Genomic DNA, 23,153 nt, shown 5'->3' on the forward strand with positions numbered 1-23,153 from the left:
GAAGCAGAGTATATTGCTGCAGGAAGCTGTTGTGCACAGATTCTTTGGATGAAGAATCAATTACTGGATTATGGGTTAACATATTTCAAAATCCCTATTTACTGTGATAATCAAAGTGCTATTGCTATGACAGGTAATCCAGTTCAACACTCAATGACAAAGCACATCAGCATCAGGTATCACTTCATCAGGGAACATGTGGATGAAGGTACAATGGAATTGCATTTTGTTCCCACAGATCAACAGTTGGCAGATATCTTCACAAAACCATTATGTGAAGCTACTTTTACAAGATTGGTAAATGAACTTGGAATGGTTTCAGGTTCTTTCTTTAAATCTGCTTAGACTTGTTCTGTGTTATCAGACTTTATGCTCAGTATTTACAGAATTAATATCATTGTGTATTCTGTGCTTAATTGATAAATGTCTTTAAGTACTGACTGTTGTCTGATATATGTTTCTAAACTCTGATAAGTGATATGTTTGTTCTAGTACCTATTCGATCCTATGAGGATAACTGTGCTAGATACTGACCTAGTAATCTTCAATAAACAAATGACTCCATGGACGAAGTAATTATTTCAATGGAAATCTTATGACACTAGCAAATTCTGATAACTGAGCTTAGTTAAGTTCACTTTGTATATCTTATTACTAAGTCACAAATTAGAATAATGCTACTCATCTGTTAAGTTCTGATACTATTTAAACTGCTGAATGTACTAAGTGCTGATAAACCTCCCTTATCAAAAGAAAAAGCAAAAAGATTAAAGAATAAAATCAGGTACTCCTTTGAGATCTAGAGTAAAAATGTGAAAGGGACGACCCAAGTGCATTGCTGGTATTAAGTAAATATGCATTAGAAAAGCAAAATATTTTCTTGGTGACTTTTCACACTCTATGATTACTGGAGAAATAGTCTGATAATAGCATAAAATCTAATAAACAGTCGTGACTCACTTACACTGAGAAGCCACTGTAAAATAGAATTTCAAAAGATGCATAAAATGAGCACAAAACAGTTGAGGTGGACTCAAGCATGAACTCATTCATCAGTAGGTTTCAGGACAATGACAGATCTTTAGCAAAATTTTAGTTGTGCCTTATTTCTAAGATATACTGAAGTGAATCAGACTTTACTCTTTGTCTATTTTTAGCTTAATGCACACACTAATCACTCCATCTGAATGATGAAAATTTCTGTGGTGGTCTATGTTATTTTAGATAAACAGTCATTGTGTCATTTTTGCACAAATTCTGAGGACAAGTTCTAGTTACACGTTCTGATGGTTAAGTTCTGACGTTCATAACTAAGAACTTGTATGAGGATTTACTAAGATGAGCATTCCTTTTTCGAGTTAAGAAATTATGTTCTGATGACTGTTAAGTTCTGGTATAGGTCTAAGTTCTGATTTCTCAGTCTAATCCTTTACTTGGCTTATCTTTGAATGAAATTTAATAACAGTCTCAGTTTGTACTCGCATATGTTGAAGTGGAAGATTAATAGTCACTATGATTAGGATTAATGGTTTTGTACTTGAACAGTCCACTGTTTCATGTGTCTTGTGCGGTCTAGACCATGATTCCTCTTTCCAATGACTGTTATTCTTTTTCAAAGTGTAGGGAGACGAGGTAGAATTAATTCTACCTGTCAGCATTAAATATCTTTGCATCTCTTGGCATTCTTTTGACTATATAAACAACCACTTCACATCAGTCTTTCCATCACATTCTTCTCACACACTTATCCTCCTTCTTCTGTCAAAAACACAATGGTTCGATACAACATGTTTTTGAACACACAAACCTTCACAATGGAGCTCAGTTGTGCCGACTGGCAGCAGGAGTGGCATGTAACAGCCATTCCTGAGGAGATCTGGGACTCTGTCCCACAGGAGGTGCTGGCTCACCTTCTATTCTTCGAGATGGATTATCATCGCCATCTGGAGCGCCTGGAGGAGGAAAGGCGGGAAGCTATCCGTCAGCAAGAGCGAATCATACGACTCGCCATCTTGTTCGTCGAAGATAGGAAGAGGAAGATAACTTAATCTCATCTTCTTCCTGTTCTTCTTCATCCTCAGCTTTGTCAGGCTTCTTAGCTAGGACTAAAGCTGTTGACGTTAGGATTAGAAGCTTAAGGAAAATCTTGTATTGATGTACTTTCTATTTCATATATGTATTGACTTGATATATTAATGAAAACTGTTTTTACTTCAAGATTTTGTCTCTGAGTTATTTTATCTTGTGTTGTTAAATCCTGCTTGATATTCTGATGACCATTTAAATTTTGTCTTTATTTAAGTTCTGATTCTTTGTCAGCACTTATTCATCGAACTTATCTCGGTCATTTTTAATATGATTCATTTTCAGAATATTAATGTTGCAGTGAAAAATAATTCAATCAGTGCTAACGGTTTAAATTTTGAATTAAAACTGTGTCTCTTGATAAATGGAACGGTTTTTCCTTGAAACAAGGCAACTGGGTAAGTAATCATTCCTGTTTTCTCGAGCCCAGTAACTATCCGTTATTACTGCATGTCTGACAGGTGTCCAACGGTAACATTTTTTTCAGAGTATAAGAACAACAGAGAGAAGATTTCTTTAATCTTTTATTTTCTTTATACTTTATCTCTCTTCTTACTTTTACTCTCTTTCTCATTCTTTCTCACGTTGGTTTTTCATACAGATATTATCTCAAACACCTAACAGGCATACTTGAATCTCAACATTTTTTTTCACATGGCACCAAAGGATTTAATCATTGATGGAGCAAAGTTTGTTCCAAACAACTATTCTGCAATTCTTGATCATGCTGAAGCTCCATCTGAATTGCACTTTGTGCAAGATCTTCTTGCACATAGTGAGGTTGGGTACGCCTTAACTCAGCCTGAATTATTTTCAAGTCAACAAGTTCTGCGGTTCTGGAGGACTGGAGTTTTTGATGATGGTGGTAAACGAGGCACTCCCAGTATTATCTTCCAAGTGGGTGATTCATTCTATGTAGTCACTCCTGGTACAGTACGAAGAGCATTACATCTTCCAGAAGACTGTACCTTCTCTATACCATATGAATCAGAACTTCGGGGGTTAATGACTGATTTGGGATATGAAAAGAGTCTGACGAAACTTGGACAGTTGAAACGGGCTAATATCAGAAGAGAATGGAGTTTCTTCTTCGATTGCATTACCAAGGCTTTTGGCAACAAGTGTTCAAATTTTGATGCTATTCCCATTATGAGTCAGCACATCGGGTATGCAATTATCAATCAAACTCATTTTGATTTTGCAACTGCTTTAATTGGTTTTATTGGGGATAGGATGACAGAGAATCGAGATGTTGTTTATTTTGCTAGATTCTGTCAACTTATTTACACTTATTGTACTGATGAACCTCAGTTAGTCAGCACCCAAACCCCACCTTTTAAGGTTGCAAAAAGGTACTTTAATGATCTAGTAAATGCTGATACTAAGAAGAAAATGGTTAGATCATTACAGATTCCTAAGTCTGTAAAACAGATCCTGGTAAATGCTGATCCTGATACCTATAGATCTGTTTACTCTGATGTTCAACCACCTCCAACCACCCAAAATCCATCAACCTTAGAACCTACCTCTCATTCTACTCAACCTACCCTCAGAACTTATCTCCAATCCTATCTCTCCACTTCACAGACTGCTCAACCTTCTTCTTCAGCACCTACTGTGAAGCCTACATCCTCTAAGCCAAAGAGAACAAAGACTGTTCCTCACACACCTCAAAAGAGGAGGAGAATTACTTTGAGAGATGAATCAGATTCTGAGGATCAGATTCCTTCTTCAGAACCTGTGGTAAATGAAGCTGAGAAGGCAACTTCTCAGAAGGATTCTGCAATTGGGGGTTCTAGGCTTCTCAAGAGGCTTAGACGTATGACGGTTCCTGAAACTCCCAAGGAATCCAAATCAACAAGGAAGTACAAGAAACAGAGGGCACAAAGGCCAGTTTCAGATGATGAGGAGGAAGCAGCTAAGGAAGGGGATCAGGAATCTCTGATCTCACAAGACAAGGAATTTGCTCCAGTCACTTCTTCTCCATCAACTCCATCTCAGGAACCTGTATCTGACAAGGCTAATTCACCTTCTGTGTCTCTTGTTGATCCAGGCACAAGTGCTGAAATTGATATTCAGAACCTGGTTGTGCCTGAAATACTTTTCTTAGAAGCTCCAACAGCAAATAATCCTTCCACAACACCTGTTACTGATGATGTTCAAACTCCTGAGTTATCACTAACACCTTCTCTGCATCAAGATGCTGATGATCAGATTTTAGGTGAGCATCAGGATATGGCTGTTGATCAGAACTTAATATCAGATCAGCAATTCCAAATGCAAAACCAACAAGACACTGCAAGGAAAGGATGATGGAACAGATGACCAAGGAAACTCTGGAATGGGTAGTGGTCATAGTCAAGGTAGAAGGTTTACATCAAGACAAGATAGTCACAGAACAAGTTCTGATACTGGGAAAAGAATAAGTTCTGCTGCTGGTAAAAGGATAAGTTCTGATGAACTTCTAGATCTTGATGAGGAAATGTCAAGACAGTTATTTCTTCAAGAAAATCCAGGGATGGACTTGGAAAGTTTAAAGGAAGAAGAAGCCAGACTTAAATCAGAGAAAGTCACATCTAAATCTGAAGCTTCTGGTAAAAAGTTACTTCCAAAACCTAAAGGCATTGTGATCAAAGAAAGGATACATACTGAAGAAACTTTGGCTAGATCACAACCACAGATAGATCCAAGATCCAAGGGTAAAGAAAAGGTTGGTGAACCTATCAAGCCTTATGTACCTCCTGAGGAAGAAGAAATTACTGATGGAAAAGATGATCTTGCTCTGACTTCAAGAAAAGTTCTTAAAACAACCTCTGACATGGCTCAAGTTGTTCAGAGTCAAGAAATTGTAAGTTCTGATATTCAGAAGAAGTAAGTAACCTCTGACAGTGCTCAAGTTAACTTGATATCAGAAAATAGATCTAAAACACTCCTACCAGGATTCACTAAAACAAAACAGACTCAATCTTTGAAGACTACTCCAAGTGGTTTTGAAGCAAGAGTAGTTACTGGAAAGGAAGCTAGAGATAAAACTGGATTGGGAAGTGCTGATGAAAGAAGAGTACACAACACTACCGATGATCCAACTTCCTTGAGTGAACCAGGTATTGGAGCAACTCCTGAGAGATTGAATCAACTAGAATCTGTACAGATGGTTTACCATACCTACTTGAAAGAATACATCATGTTGTATTTCATGACAGATGGTAGGGTTTATCATATAAGACAAAATGCCATTCCTTTGAAGTATTTTGAAGAATTGGAGCATGTACTTTTCTTACTTCAAGTGGATGACAGAATAACAGAGACTGCTGCAAACTACTTAAAAGAACAGATTCAGAGACAGAAAAGGCTTTATTCTGTTAAGTCTGACAGCAGATATGTTCCAAAGTACAGAGATCACAATGGGGATATTGTTGATATGAAGCCTAATACTGCACAGATCAGAACGTATCTTGGTATTAAGGGACTTGAATTCAATCTTGAATCTGACAAAGCTTATGTCATAAGACTAGACCAGGAGTTAAGGAAAGCAAAGATTAATGATCTCAGAGCTGCAATCTTTCAAACTGGTGAAGATACTGCAGAGCTTAAAGGTGTTAAAAGGAGAATGATTGATGAACTAAGATATGCTGAGAAATGTTTGTTGAAGAACTATCTCAGAACAACTCCTGACATCAGAGAGATCAGAAGTTGATGAAGCCAAGTCGAAGATCTACAACTGCTTAAATTCTGATATTTATGCAGATTGAAGTTGTTATCAGAAGTTGAAATTGGTAAAACTTTAAGGACTGTAAGTTGTAGTTATCTAGTCTATTTCTCATGCATTTGTACTTAATGTTTTTGACATCATCAAATATCTGTTTAACTTGTATATTTTGTTAATTTACAAGTTGGGGGAGATTGTTAGATATATTTGATAATGTCATGGCTAATATGTCTTATGTTTAGCTTTCAGATCTTGTGTGAACAGGATAGATCAGTACTTAACTGTTGATCAGTACTTATACTGGAAGTCAGGACTTAAGGATATCAGTACTTATATTATCAGGAGATAATCATCAGAAGATAGATATCAGAACTTAAGTGCTGAAGGACGATCAGATAAGGACAGTAGCTGATTAAAGGAAAGAAGATAGAGATAAAACATAAGAAGAGATATGCATGAAGAAGGAATTCCGTGAAGAATGGAATACTTGGAATAGAAGATATCTGATTGATATATTTTAGGAAGCAGAATTATATTCCATATCAATTAGCGATTATCTTGTAACTGTGTAGTATATAAACACAGGCATAGGGTTTACACTATAAGTGTTATCATTATCGAAGTTATTATTATATATAACTCTAGCAGCTCTCGTGATATTTGTTCATCACTGAGAGGTAACAGTTCCATATTGTAACAGAGTTTATTGTTTCAATAAAGTTTGTTTTCTGTTACTCAAGTTCTTTAAGCTCGATTTGAGTGTACTATACACTGTATTCACCCCCTCTACAGTGTGTGTGTGACCTAACAGTTTAAGCAACCGAGCGAACGCGTAAACGATTAAATAAACGTAACGCACTAACTAAACCATGGTAAGAAAGTAATCATGGTTACTTTATCAAATAGTAAGCTAACCATAGGATTATTAAGCAAGCTATCCAAATAATGTGCTAAGGAAGCTAACATAAGTAGTTTCTAGGAAGCTACCAAAGATTTGTCCCTAAGATTTGCAACAAGAATAAACCTAGGATTCAACCTAGGAGAATAAAAATCAAGTCCAAGATCTTCCACCCCATTTACTAGAAGTTACCTAGTAAATCAACCAAGCTAAGCAACCAAGAGTAGTATAAATACTCCCTTGATTGCTCCATTTGGCCCTAATGAAAAAGAAGGAGAAATCCAATTCAAAAACTCAAGTTCTAGCTCTTGTAAAATCATCCAATTAATTCTCAAGCATCCTAGCAATTAAACTAAGGTAATAAAATTCTTTCATCTCTTTTTATCAAGGTTTGATGGGTGAAATAAATTCAAGAAACTCATTAGTGAATAGTATGAATAGTAACCTCTCTTTGGTTTCTTGATTTCAATGGTGGTTTTATGTTCTAAAAATCATACCAAGCACTTCCAAGCCTCCACCATCCTCAAGAACACATCTCAAAATTTCAAGAAAGGTAAAAATATTTGGCCCAACTATATTTAAGATTCATTTTTAAGATCCATTTAGTATGTGGTAGTAAACTTAGTTCAATGAGTGGTATTGATGAAATCTTGGTGTTTAAGTTAAGTAGATTTAAGGTTGATTGTTGTTACCTCAAGAACATGATGTTCTTGAGAGGAGTTTGTGTGTTGATGATGAAATGATGATTGTTGGTGGTTGTGTTAAGAGTTAAGGCGTAAGCGAAACCCCGATCGTAAACGTAACTCTGTTAAAACCAACGAATCGTAACTTTAAGTTTCGGCAGAAAGTCCTGAAGTTGTAAACTGTAGTTTATTGAAAAATAACCCTTGTTTAGGATATAAAATGTTATAAGGATCGTTTAGGCGCTTGAATTTCTTGATTCCGATTTACGGATCAAAAGTTATGGCCATTTTACTAAAAGTGATTTACGCGACAAAAACTGCTACAAATCACGAACTTTGAAAATATAAAGGATCGACTTAAGAATTTTCATAAATCATGAAATTTTTACAGAGAGTAGTATTTTTAGTTTTCTAACTTCCATAAAAATTTCAAGTAAAAAAATGATTTTTTAGTTTTATAAAAATATCGGAGCCGAGACCGCGCGAGTAGAAACCTTAAGAATCCATAAGCGGAGCCGACGACGATTAAGAGAATGAACCTATGATACTTAGAAAAATGAAGCAACCATAATGTGAATTTCAGTTTTTTATATTTTTTATTTTTGACATACTATTATGTATTAAATTTTTTTGACTGAATTCAGCAAAGGTTGATACCAAGGAGGAAGAATCTGTGAGGTTGTAGAAGTTGTGATATAATGCAGTACCTGCACTATCAATAACTAGTATAATAACCCGTGTGAGCCACGGGTCATTTTTTAGAATTTTTTTATACTTCATGCAATTATAATATTCTTAGAACAACTCCAACAATATCCTTATATAGGCTGTTAAATCAAATTTTGAAGAAACGGAGATAAAAATTTTCTCCAACAAGCTCTATGTCCTCCTCTATAATATTAGAAGTTTCGAATGCTTCCTCACTTTTAGGAGTGAATACCTCCTCCTCAACTATTATTATATTATATATTTTTACCTGTCTATTTAACATAAATGACTTTAATGAGTAAAAAGATAGACAGAGAGTGAGTTTAGGGAGAATTGTTGGAGGAATTGTTTGATTTCGGCTTCTAAATAATTAGGAGCTCATTTATTTTTATTATTTGTAGTGAAAATGTAAGGAGGTTGTTGGAGTTACTCTTAGTTGTTCTCTTATTTGTAAATTTTGTATAATGTCTAACGTATATTAAATACAAAATTGATTGTTTATCAATTTGTATTATTTTCATACAAGACATTACAAAATTACACAACGTTTCTAATATAGCTCATTAATCAATATATATATATATATTCTTGTTTGTGTTGTATAATTTGTATTTAATAAATGAATATAAACAGGGTCAGTGTACGTTTAAAATGAAACGATTAAACTTAATATGTAGAATGCCGTTAGTTTGTTTACAAATAAAAAGCTAAAAATTAACATATATGTTGAATACAAAGTTGACCAAAAATTTTGAATTTTATTTAAATAAACTATATGTACTGCTCTATATTATTACTGAATTCACTACTAACTTACAATTAATTACTCAATTTAAAAAACAAAAAATATATAACTGAAGTCAGAATGACTTGCAATCATAATATACAATAATGTAAAATTTACATTACTGTTAATATTAAAGTTGATTTTAATGAAAAATATTAATTTTTGAAATTTTACGTCTGTATATATGGGAAAATGTTAGTTTTTTATTTACACTACTGTTAACAAAGTAAGATTAAGTTATATGTATGTGTGTGTTAGCATGTAAACTATTGTATGTTACATTTGTTAGTAAATTATGATTGTTTCAATTATTTATATGCTAAATATCTGATTTATGTACATGTATAATCATTATTAACATCTAGTGAAACAATTGATTACTTAAATAACATGTATTTTTAATTATTTAAAAAATAAAATTATGTAATAAATAAATTACTATAATTTATATATGATATTCACATTATCACTGACAAATAATCCATATCTAATTTTTACGCAACCGAGTATCAATCATGGTTGTAACATAAAAATAAATTATATATTTTTAAGACTTATTATTGATATTCATGATTTTTTTCAAGTACTTGAAGGAAAAATTGTAATTATATCGTTATTTAAACAGTTTTTAAATTTATTTCATTACGACTCTAATATTTCTTCATAAATTAATTTGATAACATTGTATACTATTCTCCTAAAATTTATAAAAAAATATTTTTCAATTCGTTAAAGTTTTATAAATAGGGAATTTACCAAAAATACAAATTTTTATGAGAATATTTGCAAAGATACGGACGCGGGTTGCATATATGGTTCATATGAGGTTGAAACGGTTGCATATGTGGTTGCATATGAGGTTGATCCATATTTTTACAAATATTTTCTGCAACTTGGGTATTTATGCAAAAATCCCTAATAAATATCAGTTGAATTGGTTAATTCCTTCAAATTTCTGAATAATATATTTTTTTCTTTAAATAATATAAAATGCATTGAATCAAATGCTACAATATAGTATAGATATAACTTTTGTTTGAATAATTCAAAATATTAAAATAATTTAAAATATTTGTACAATATTATCTTGATAAATAAATATTACTTATCTAAAAGAATTCTTTTTTAAAAGCTAGTTTTTTAAAAGTTATATATGAAAAATAAATTGATTTAACATATCATTGTAGTTTTAACAAATCTCATGATATCTCATATCAAATTTCGAATATTCTTAAAATCGGGACAAATCCCAAAAATAATAATACGTTACCAGTGAAGTTTTTAATTTTAATATAAATAATCAATTGACTTGATCCTATAAAGACCTCAAACATATTAATTTATATTAACATAACATATTAAAAAATTTCAGATCATTAATAAGATATTCTCGCCGGACTTGTAATTTAAATTTACTAAACGTACAATGTGACGATATTTTTCGGCCGGGTCATGTAGTCAAATTTCGAGTATTTTTTTAACCATGAGTCAAGTTGTGATTTCAAATTTGAAATAAACTAAAATGCATTGACTCATTATAATTCGAACTTATCTAAATATGTAATACGAATATAGATTATTTATATATAAGCGATTCTATTTTTAATATTTTTTTAAAAATTATATATGTACATTTTAATTACTTTTTATAATAAAAAATATGTTAAAAATATATGAGATATATTTTCAAACTAAAAAATAATTAATAAATAACATAATAATCCATTTATGTACTATGCCTAACTTTATATCTGGAATTCAATTCTTTATATTTAACTGTACAAATATTCAAGTAACTATCCTTTTTTTGCGGAATTCTAGTAATTATCTTTAAAGTTATATAAAATATTCATTTAGCACGCTTACATATTATGTGTATGGTAAAAAACACATGTGACAATATGATGTAGGGGTATGAGGTTGTATATGTGAATGGAATATCTTGAGTTCTGTTAGGTAATGAATCACACACAGCGGGGGTGAATGTGTTTTTCTGATTTTAGGCTTTTCTTAAAAGTTAATGGTTGAACAAAGTAAATTAAATCTTGTATAGAAAAGTGTTCATGCAGAATTTAAACTTGCAGAAAATAAAGAACACAAATCTTCAAAACTCACTTAATTTTTATATTAAAAATTAAGACTGTTTTGCTACAAAATTTCTAAGCTCTTTGATGTTAAAGAGCTCAGCTTCTTCTTGAGAGTGATACAAGAGATTTGATCTAAATTGTTACTTCTAACTAGAGAACCAGTGTTAACTTTATAACTCAGTTAACTGCTGGTTTACACAGTGGATAATAAACATGCTATTAGCTTTTCTAAACTGTCACTTGTCATTTCTATTTATAGAAAATCAAATCTTCCATTTTTGGCTTAACATATCTTTAGCATCCCGTGTTTACTTTAATCTTCCTCTGTCAGTTAATCTTTGCCATTGATCTTGCACACTCTTCAAGCTGCTTTTTGTAGACTTGTCAATCCAGCTGTTAGATTGTTTATTGATTGTTTATCTTGGATATTGAACTAATCTGCAATTCTGTACTTTGCGACTGTACTTCGAGATCTCTAATTTGAATTAATAGAACACTTGACATCTCGATAAGTACATAGGCTTATCGAGATCTCTAACACTCCATATTGAGTTTGACTTGTAGAGGTCTTCAGCTTGTCGAGATCTCTAGTCTTCATATCTTCACTTTGACTTATCGATAACTCTGAGTTCTCTAGTGAAGGAATGACTTGTCGATATCTCCAATCTTCAATTCTTTAAATTGGCTTGTCGATATCTTCCTGAGTTCTCGAGTAGCTTTCTAGACTTCTCCACTCCCGGTGGATATTGCTCATCTGTCGAGTAGATATATAGCTCATCCGTCGAGTAAATATTGCTCATCCATCGAGTAGATATTGCTTATCCATCGAGTAGATATTTCTCATCCTTCAAGTAGATATTGCTCATCCATCGAGTAGATATTACTTATCCGTCGGTACTCTATAGAGTTCTCGAATGACTTCTCTATAACATTAAATTTGTGACTTGTAGAGATCTTGACTTAGAATATTTTTCTTCAAACAGATTTATTCAACCCAAGCTTCTTCAAAATTCTTCTGAGGCATGATATTCTTGATCTTCTTCCAGATAGAATCCTTAGGCTCGATACTGTTTTAGGAAAAAGACTCCAGTCTGCTCCTTTGCATTTTTACAGACTTTAATTGTTACAAGTACAAAATGTTGGATTTTAATCGCAGCGGGGCAAGTCAAAACACTTTTACACATATAAAATCCAAATAAAAACATATAAATCGTGGTAAAAACATAGGGATCGAATCTAACCTTTAAAATAATTCGGAGACAACGATCATAGATCCTTAGCAGTTGCTCCTCAAGTGTGAAGCACTCCACCGGTATCCACCAAGAAAATGATGTTAAGGAGGAGGAAGGAGGTGGAGAGAATTGGGTTTTCCAAACTTTTTGGGTTTTGGGGTTCAAAATAAAAATAGGGTCTATAATAGTATATTTATAGGCAAAATTTTCAGCTGAAATTTTCCCATAAATATTATTATTATTATCCCATTTATTATTCTCATTAATAATTAAAACACCTTTTAATTATTAATTCTTTTTCTAAACACTTTAGAAATAATTCTCTCTCTTGATTTAATTTCCAAAAATTAAATCCTTAATTAATAATATTAAGAACTTTTCTTAATTAATTTATAATCAATTAAATCTCATTTAATCAATTATTAAATTTGCCAATTAATTATTTATGTAATAAATAAATAATTATTAGCCATTATTAATTAATTCCTCCACCATTAAATCATTCTCTTTTTATGGTGTGACCCTGTAGGTTTAATATTAAGCCGGTAGTAGAAATAAATAATAATAAAACTATTTTATCATTATTTATATAAATTCTCTAATTTATTAAATATGATGAATTAATTAATCACATTTATTCTACATCGTGAGGGATACTTCTCAGCATATCGCGACTATCCGGATAATATGAATTCACTGCTTAGAATACCAAGAACCTATTCAGTGAATAGTTACCGTACAATAAACTCCTTCTACCCTACAATGTCCCGATTAAATACAAGGCATGGATCTCGTGTCAAACCTATCTAATTCAATCACTTGCTTACCATTTACTATGCGTAGTTCTATGCAAATTAGAAACTCCTTTCTAATTTCATTCACTCTGGCCAGAGATTCCTGAACTAGCATAAGTGGATCAGCCTTGAACATTCGCTTCCTTCACTGGAAGGGGTAGATCCTTTATTGATCATACACTATCTTCGTGTACAAATTCCTATACCCAGAAGAGCCCTAATAATTGTCCCTGAAGACTAAGAACTAAACCAAAGCATAGTTCAGTGTACACAAGATTACTATGATGACCTCAAGTCTAAGGATACTTGTACAACTATCACTATGTGAACAACTGCTGACACGTGAGTGAACTCCATCAGTTGTTCAGCTGGGCGAGTCATGTTCAGTGAACTTATTCTATGATAAGCACCTACATACTAGCTATAGTGTCACCACACAAATGTCTATGAGAAGAGACATCCTTCATAATGAAGCAAGCATAGTATGTACCGATCTCTACGGATTATTAATTACCAGTTAGTAATCCTACGACCAGGAACTATTTAAGTTTAGAGTTATCATCTTTTAGGTCTCACTATTATGATCTCATCATAATCCATAAAAAGCTTTAGTCTAAACTATGGTATATCTTATTTAAACACTTAAATAGATAAAGCCCGTAATAAAAACAAAACAAGTCTTTTATTAATATCAATGAAATCAAAACAGATTACACAGGAAGTTATTCCTAAATCCTAATACATGATTGGACTTAGGACATATTCCTTTCAATCTCCCACTTATACTAAAGCCAATCACTCTGGTATCTAATACCCATCTCATCTTTATGACGATCAAAGTGACTTTCAAAAAGTAGCTTTGTGAGTGGGTCTGCTATGTTGTTATGTGTGTCAACTCTATTTCAATACAATACAAGAAATGTTACCGCGTTCCCACTAACCCTTTTGTAGACACATGGTTCATCTACGGTTTTGATAAAATCAAACTCTTTGATTGTCTCATCAAAACGAATGTTCCATCTTTCGAGAAGCTTGCTTTAAATCACATATGGTTCGCAGTAGCTTACACACTAGGCTTTCATTTCCCTTGGAAAGAAAACCATCTAGCTATATGCCAGATCTCATAGTCGTAGTAAGCAGCAATTGCAAGCAAAATCCGAACTGATTTTAACAGGGCTATAGGTAAAAAGTTTCATCAAAATCAATCCATTGCCTTTGTTTGAATCCTTTTGCCAAAAGCCTGGCCTTAAAGGTCTCCACCTGGCCATCTGCTATAATCTATCTTTTGTATACCGTATACATAGATTCCATTCCGGATTTCATGGCACTATGCCATTTCTCTGAGTCAACACTATTCATAGCCTCATTATAGATTACAGGGTCGTCATCATCAATGATCGACAACTCATTGTCATTCTCAATGATAAGGCCATATTACCTCTCAGGTTGGCGAGACATTCTCCCTGATCTATGAATGGGCTGTTCCACAAAAGGTTGTTCAGTCAGAACAGGTGTTTCCACTTGAACCGTAGTAGTTTGTGCTTCTTGAACTTCATCAAGTTCAATTTTGCTCCCACTGTTTCCTTCAAGGATAAACTCCTTTTCCAATAAGGTAGCATGTCTGGAGACAAACACCCGATGATCGGTGTAAAAGTAATACCCTAAAGTCTCTTTAGGATATCCCACAAAACTATATTTTACGGATCGATATTCCAGCTTATCTGGGTCAAATTTCTTGACATAAGCTGGATATCCCCAAATCTTAACGTGTTTAAGCCTCGGTTTCCTTTCTTTCCATATCTCATACGAAGTTTGAGGAACAGATTTTGGTAGGCACCATATTCAGTAAATATGCTGAGGTTTCCAATGCATAACCCCATAGGAATACTGGAAGATTTGCATAGCTCATCATGGACCGAACTATGTCTAACAAAGTTCGATTTCTACTTTTAGATACCAATCTGGAGGTGTCCATTGGGAGACTATACCATTTAGTTTGAGATAATCTAGAAACACTCCATTAAAGTATTCACCACCTCGATCTAATCGAAGAATTATAATACTCTGTTTGGTTTGTTTCTCCACTTCATACTTATACTCTTTGAACTTTTCAAAGGCTTCAGACTTGTGTTTCATCAAACACATATCCGAATCTAGATCTATCATCTATGAAAGTAATGAAGTTTGAAAATCCACCCATGGCTTGCTTAGACATTGGTCCACATACATCTGTGTGTACCATTCCTAGCAAATTTGCAGCCCTCTCTCCATGTCTACTAAATGGAGACTGCAGTGCCACAATGAAGTGAGATTTTCATCATCCCTTTTTTTATTAGTTTGTTCAATCTGAAGTAAATTATGTCACATTTATACAGACCATTATTTAAAGTACCACGTCCATAAAGAATATTATCTCTAAGAATAGAACATTCATTATTCTCAATAATAAATGAAAATCCAGCCAAGTCTAACATGGGAATAATATTCCTCACAATCGAGGGAACAAAATAACAATTATTTAAAACAATAGTCTTGCCCGTAGGTATATATAAATGAAATGATTCTACATCTTCAGCAGTAACTCTTGCTCCATTTCCCATTAGTAGAATCACCTCCTCTTCCTCAAGAGTCCTACTTCTTCTTGGTCCCTACAACAAATTGCAGATATGAGAACCACAGGCGGTATCTAATACCCAAGTAGAAATTTGATTTAATGACATATTCACTTCTATCATGAACATACCTGAATCAGAAGCGGTAGTCTCACTACCCTTCTTCTTCTTCAATTCTGCAAGGTAAACCTTGCAGTTACTCTTCCAGTGCCCCACCTTGTTACAGTGAAAGCAAACAACTTTGCTCTTGGGGTCTTCAGCTTTTGGTGGAACCGGCATTTTCTCACCTACTTTCTTCTTCTTGGAAGAGTTCCTCTTCCTTTTCTTAGGATTGGAACCTTCACCAATTAGAAGAACAGAACTCTTCTTAGGGGGAAAATTCGATTCCGCAGTCTTCAACATGTAGTGGAGTTCAGGCAGGCTGACATCCAACTTATTAATGTGAAAGTTCACAACAAACTGTGAGAACGAACTCGGAAGCGATTGCAAGACCAAGTCTTGGCTCAGCTCCCCATCCATGGCAAAACCAAGTTGTCCAAGACGTTCAATCAAATTGATCATCTTAAGTACATGGTCATTCACAGATGATCCCTCAGACATCCTACAACCGAACAGCTCCTTCGATATCTCATATCGAGCTATCCTCCCCGCCACATCATACAACTCTTTTAGATGCATGAGGATAATGTGAGCATCCATATGCTCATGTTGCTTCTGTAGTTCAATGTTCATGGAAGCTAGCATGATGCATTGAGCAACATTTGCATCATCTATCCAATTACGATACACAACATGTTCATCATTATGCACATCGCTAGTAGATTCAGTAGGCTTAGGTGAGTTAATCACGTATTCCAGCTTCTCAATCCTGAGAACAATTCTCAAGTTTCGAAGCCAGTCAGCATAATTAGGACCAGTCAATTTGTGAGCATCTAGTATGCTCCTGAGTGATAGTGCAGAAGACATAACGTACAAAGTAAATCTGTAAATGATAAACACATAACATCACTTAGCAAATATTCGATTTCATTTCAAAACACTATATGAATTGGGTCTTTATTCATAAGTGGCTCCCACTAGTTTATCTAATTTATTCAACCCCCTACGTGAAAAATAAGCATTCATAATGCTAGTGGGAATAGGGATCCTACATTCCATTACACAACCCCGGCTGTGGCACGTGTTAGGGCGAAATCACGCACTAATATTCACGCAAGTATACGCGTTCGCAAGTAATATAGAATACTTTCTAGTTCATTCCCTCAGAGACTCAGACTAAGTTATTGTCTAATTAAACTCACTCACCAATGTATGATTACTTCACAATGTTAAGATAACACTTAAAATTGTTGATTAAATATTAACTATAATTAACTACTTACTTAACCACTTAACTAACACTTCAATTTATCAATAATAAAACACTCATGAGATCACAACTTCATTATTACTTCCTTCTATAGCCATTGTTATTACCTTTAGCATGTGACAGTGATGATATTAATCGAATAACACGAAACTGATAAAAGCCAACTTTCATTGTACTAATACCATTCTACCAAGCATCCACAATTAAGATAGAAGTTGAATAGTCATCAATTATGTTGAGTTCCTATATGTCTACAGAAATTGACAACACAACGATTTAAGCACAAGTTATTCCTTTTGATTACATAAGGCAAATAAAACTGTTAGAGTTACCCACTAATCATGCACAACGTACATGAACCTATGCTAGCATGGCAAGTTCTAAATCTCAAGATCCACCGTCGCTTCACAAGAGATTAACACCCTATCTTATATGTTCGCGACGCACATAAGACGAATACGCACAACCAATACTAGATATCATGCAATCATCACACACTAAAGTATTAAACAATTAACTAAAGAATTTCATAATAAATCCGTTGCAACCCCATGATCACGATTAGCCCATAATAGAACTTATCGCCATCATGGGTTCATATGAAATCATGATAAACGACGCAAGAAAATAATAACTAAACTAATTATATTAAAACAGAGTACGTCACAAGAGTAAATAAGTCAAAGCAAGAAAACTAGCATCCAACGTTACAACGAAACAAGAATCACAAGAATATATGCTTCCTTTTCGTTACGGTGTGCTAAATCGGTCTTCTTCCTTATCTCCTTCGCTTCTTGCGCAAAACACAATTTAAAACATAATCTCTTTCATCTTCTCTATGAAAACGTCTCAAATCTACTTATATAATAGTCCCATAAAACTCAGATTACATAGAAGTTGGAAGCCAAACAGAAGTAGAAGTCTAAAATAATTCAGGTTTTTCCCCGACCCTGCGCGACCGCTCAGCATTTCTGCGCGGGCGCGCAAGGCTGCTGCCCGGCCGCTCAGCATTGCTGCGCGGGCGCGCAGGACCCTACTGGAAAAATTCCAGGTTTGCTCCGTTTCTTCGCCGTAATCTGCTCGTTCTTTTCCTCTCGCAATGGTGAACACATGCCAAGGCTTATTCTTGATGATTCCTCCTCCGAAATGCAACTAATACCCTGAAATGCATAAACACTAGAAAAACGCATCAAATACACAAAATACTTGATTTCAAGACACCAATTTAAGCCATTTTAAGACGTTCTAAGTGGTATAAAATGCCAAACATTCATCATATGAGTGTCCAAAGATGGAGAAGTCATCCATGAACACTTCGACGTTATTTCCAATCATGTCAGAGAATATAGCCATCATACATCTCTGAAAGGTGGCCGGGGCGCCACATAACCCAAACGAAACTCTACGAAAAGCAAATGTGCCAAATGGACAAGTGAAGGTAGTCTTTTCCTGATCCTCTGGTGCAATACAAATCTGATTATACCCGGAATAACCATCCAGAAGACAAAAATACTCATGTCCCGCCAATCTGTCAAGCATTTGATCAATGAATGGGAGAGGGAAGTGATCCTTCCTTGTGGCTTTGTTCAATTTTCTATAATCCATGCATACTCTCCATCCTGTAACTGTTCGAGTAGGGATGAGCTCATTCTTTTCATTTGCGACCACAGTGATACCTCCTTTCTTAGGTACACATTACACGGGGCTCACCCACGAGCTGTCAGAAATAGGATAAATGATGCCTGCATCTAGCCATTTCAGAATTTCTTTCTTCACCACCTCCTTCATGATCGGGTTCAGTCTTCGCTGCTGTTCCACAGTTGGCTAACTACCTTCCTCTAACAGAATTTTATGCATACAATATGAAGGACTTATCCCCTTGATGTCTGCTATGGTCCATCCTATAGCCGATTTGAATTCTCTCAAAATCCTTAAGAGCTTGTCTTCCTCACTACCTGAAAGGTCAGCTGAAATAATAACAGGTAACGTAGATGAATCACCTAAAAAAGCATACCTCAAGTGTTCAGGTAATGGTTTGAGCTCCAAGGTAGGTGCTTCCTCTATTGATGGTTTGAGCTTCCCTTCAGCATTCTTAAGGTCAGAAGTACCAAGAGATTCAAATGGTATGTCGAGCTTTCGCTTCCATGGAGAAGCGTTCAGATATTATAATTGCTCGTTGCTATCTTCATCATCGCTGTCAAAATCCCCCACTAAGGCCTTTTCCAATGCATCAGACATTAGCATGTGATCGAGTTCCGAAGTAACTGCGGAATCAATCACATCCACTTTTAAACACTCCTCATCTTCTGTAGGGAATTTCATTGCCTTGAATACGTTGAAGGTCACATCCTGATCTTGGACCCGCATAGTAAGTTCCCCTTTTTGCACATCTATCAAGGTACGGCCAGTAGCCAAGAAAGGCCTCCCCAAGATTATGGGAATCTTCTTATCTTCCTCAAAATCCAGAATAACAAAATCTGCAGGAAAGAAGAGCTTATCCACCTTGACGAGTACATCCTCAACTATGCCCCTTGGGTAAGTAATGGAACGGTCCGCCAATTGTAGCGACATGTATGTGGGTTTTGGATCAGGCAGATCCAGCTTTTTAAAGATCGACAAGGGCATCAGATTAATGCTTGCTCCCAAATTACAAAGGCACTTGTCAAAAGTTAGATTGCCAATGGTGCAAGGAATGGTGAAGCTTCCTGGATCTTTCAGTTTTGGTGGTAACTTTTGCTGCAGAACAGCGCTGCATTCTTCCGTGAGAGCAACGGTTTCAAGGTCATCCAGTTTCACCTTCCTTGGAAGAATAGTCTTCATAAACTTCGCATAACTAGGCATTTGTTCCAGAGCCTCAGCGAAAGGTATATTGATGTGAAGTTTCTTGAACACCTCCAGAAACTTCCCGAACTGTCTATTCAGCTTTTGTTGCTGCAATCTCTTAGGAAAAGGTGGTGGAGGATAGAGCTGTTTCTCCCCTGTATTAGCCTCAGGCAGAGTGTGTTCAACAGTAGTCTTCCTTGGTTCCGCCACTTTCTCCTTTTGCTTAGATTTTTCATCTCTAACTTCAGCTTCGACTTCTTTTGCCTTTTCAGCATCAGCTACTTTTCCAGACCTTAAGGTAATAGCCTTGACTTGCTCTTTAGCTTCCTTCCTGCCTGGTACTTCCGTGTCACTGGGAAGAGTGCCAGGTTGACGATTGAGCACTGCATTGGCTAATTGACCTATTTGATTTTCCAAGGTCTTGATAGAAACCGCCTGACTCTTGCACAACAGCTTAAGTTCCTCAAAATCAGCACTAGTAGGTGCAGCTGCACTTCCCTGTTGAGGATATGATTGCCTTGTAGCATACTGCTGTGGTTGCTGAAATCCAGGTGGGTTAAACTGTTTACTCACTCCTTGCTGATATGGTGGCTGAATAGCATTCTGATTATTCCCCCAGCTGAAATTTGGATGATTTCTGTTGTTAGGATGATAGGTTGCTGGCACAGGCTGCTGTTGTCGCTGATAATTATTCACATACTGAACAGATTCGTTGACAAGAGAACACTGATCCGTAGCATGAGAACCTGCACAAAGCTCACAAACCATAGCTATTTGATTAACTCCATACGTAGCCAAAGAATCAACCTTCATTGATAGCGCTTGGAGCTGGGCTGCAATAACGGTGGCTGCATCAACTTCCAGAATACCTGCTACCTTGCCTGACGTCATCCTCTGAGTTGGGTTTTGATGCTCATTTGCAGCCATCGTCTCGATAAGATTATACGCCTCAGTATAGCTTTTAGCCCATAAGGCGCCTCCAGCTGCTGCATCGAGCATGGGCCGAGATTGGGCCCCCAAACCATTATAAAAACCAGTGATTACCATCCAATCCGGCATTCCATGATGTGGACATTTTCTCAACATTTCCTTGTAGCGTTCCCAAGCCTCGCACATAGATTCTGTAGGTTGCTGCGCAAACTGAGTAAGAGCACTCCTCATAGCAGCAGTCTTTGCCATTGGATAAAACTTCACCAGAAACTTTTGCGCAAGATCTTGCCACGTAGTGATGGACCCAGCTGGTTCAGAATGTAACCAGTCTTTAGCCTTATCCCTCAGTGAGAATGGGAAAAGCCTCAACTTGATAGCCTCATCAGTCACGCCATTATACTTAAAAGTGCTGCAGATCTCGACAAAATTCCTTATGTGCATGTTGGGGTCTTCAGTTGCCGCTCCTCCAAAAGAAACAGAATTCTGCACCATCTGAATAGTGCCCGGCTTGATTTCAAAGGTGTTAGCTTGAATAGCCGGATGAAGGATGCTTGACTGAATGTCATCAATTTTAGGCCGAGAAAAATCCATAAGAGCTGGATCAGCTTGAACAATACGATCTCCCATGTTTACTGGTTCTTTCTGCTTAGTTCCTGAATCCGAATCCTCAAAATCTAACTTCTCCGGAGTATCAAGAACTTCGTCTTTCTCCTCAGCTGTATCTAAGGTCCTCTTGCGAGCACGAGAACGAGTTTGCATAAACGCTTGCTAAAGTACCTGAAACACAACCGAAAAGAGTAATTAACTACTACGTCCTAATCACTGAGTCCTAATGACCAATGATGGTAAGTACATAAACTAAACAAATACGCCGAGTCCCCGGAAGCGGCGCCAAAAACTTGTTAGGGCAAAATCACGCACTAATATTCACGCAAGTATACGCGTTCGCAAGTAATATAGAATACTTTCTAGTTCGTTCCCTCAGAGACTCAGACTAAGTTATTGTCTAATTAAACTCACTCACCAATGTATGATTACTTCTCAATGTTAAGATAACACTTAAAATTGTTGATTAAATATTAACTATAATTAACTACTTACTTAACCACTTAACTAACACTTCAATTTATCAATAATAAAACACTCATGAGATCATAACTTCATTATTACTTCCTTCTATAGCCATTGTTATTACCTTTAGCATGTGACAATGATGATATTAATCGAATAACACGAAACTGATAAAAGCCAACTTTCATTGTACTAATACCATTCTACCAAGCATCCACAATTAAGATAGAAGTTGAATAGTCATCAATTATGTTGAGTTCCTATATGTCTACAGAAATTGACAACACAACGATTTAAGCATAAGTTATTCCTTTTGATTACATAAGGCAAATAAAACTGTTAGAGTTACCCACTAATCATGCACAACGTACATGAACCTATGCTAGCATGGCAAGTTCTAAATCTCAAGATCCACCGTCGCTTCACAAGAGATTAACACCCTATCTTATATGTTCGCGACACACATAAGACGAATACGCACAACCAATACTAGATATCATGCAATCATCACACACTAAAGTATTAAACAATTAACTAAAGAATTTCATAATAAATCCGTTGCAACCCCATGATCACGATTAGCCCATAATAGAACTTATCACCATCATGGGTTCATATGAAATCATGATAAACGACACAAGAAAATAATAACTAAACTAATTATATTAAAACAGAGTACGTCACAAGAGTAAATAAGTCAAAGCAAGAAAACTAGCATCCAACGTTACAACGAAACAAGAATCACAAGAATATATGCTTCCTTTTCGTTGCGGTGTGCTAAATCGGTCTTCTTCCTTATCTCCTTCGCTTCTTGCGCAAAACACAATTTAAAACATAATCTCTTTCATCTTCTCTATGAAAATGTCTCAAATCTACTTATATAATAGTCCCATAAAACTCAGATTACATAGAAGTTGGAAGCCAAACAGAAGTAGAAGTCTAAAATAATTCAGCTTTTTCCCCGACCCTGCGCGGCCGCTCAGCATTTCTGCGCGGGCGCGCAAGGCTGCTGCGCGGCCGCTCAGCATTGCTGCGCGGGCGCGCAGAACCCTACTGGAAAAATTCCAGGTTTGCTCCGTTTCTTCGCCGTAATCTGCCCGTTCTTTTCCTCTCGCAATGGTGAACACATGCCAAGGCTTATTCTTGATGATTCCTCCTCCGAAATGCAACTAATACCCTGAAATGCATAAACACTAGAAAAACGCATCAAATCCACAAAATACTTGATTTCAAGACACCAATTTAAGCCATTTTAAGACGTTCTAAGTGGTATAAAATGCCACTTATCAGCACGAAACGCCATGTAATGTTCAATAGGCAGACAACTCTTGTCAATTACATCTAATGTTATTCCCTAATCAAACT

The 23,153-nt window shown here is 35.5% G+C and overlaps 1 non-coding gene across 1 annotated transcript; it reads left to right on the top strand.

Moving 5' to 3' along the window:
- Positions 1 to 20,844: 20,844 nt before the first annotated feature.
- Positions 20,845 to 20,951, top strand: LOC141679604 (small nucleolar RNA R71). The gene has a single exon (XR_012558141.1). It is a non-coding gene; the product is annotated as a small nucleolar RNA R71 (small nucleolar RNA).
- Positions 20,952 to 23,153: the final 2,202 nt, after the last annotated feature.

The sequence above is a fragment of the Apium graveolens genome, chromosome 1 (assembly GCF_009905375.1).
Source record: "Apium graveolens cultivar Ventura chromosome 1, ASM990537v1, whole genome shotgun sequence".
Classification (NCBI taxonomy): domain Eukaryota; kingdom Viridiplantae; phylum Streptophyta; class Magnoliopsida; order Apiales; family Apiaceae; genus Apium; species Apium graveolens.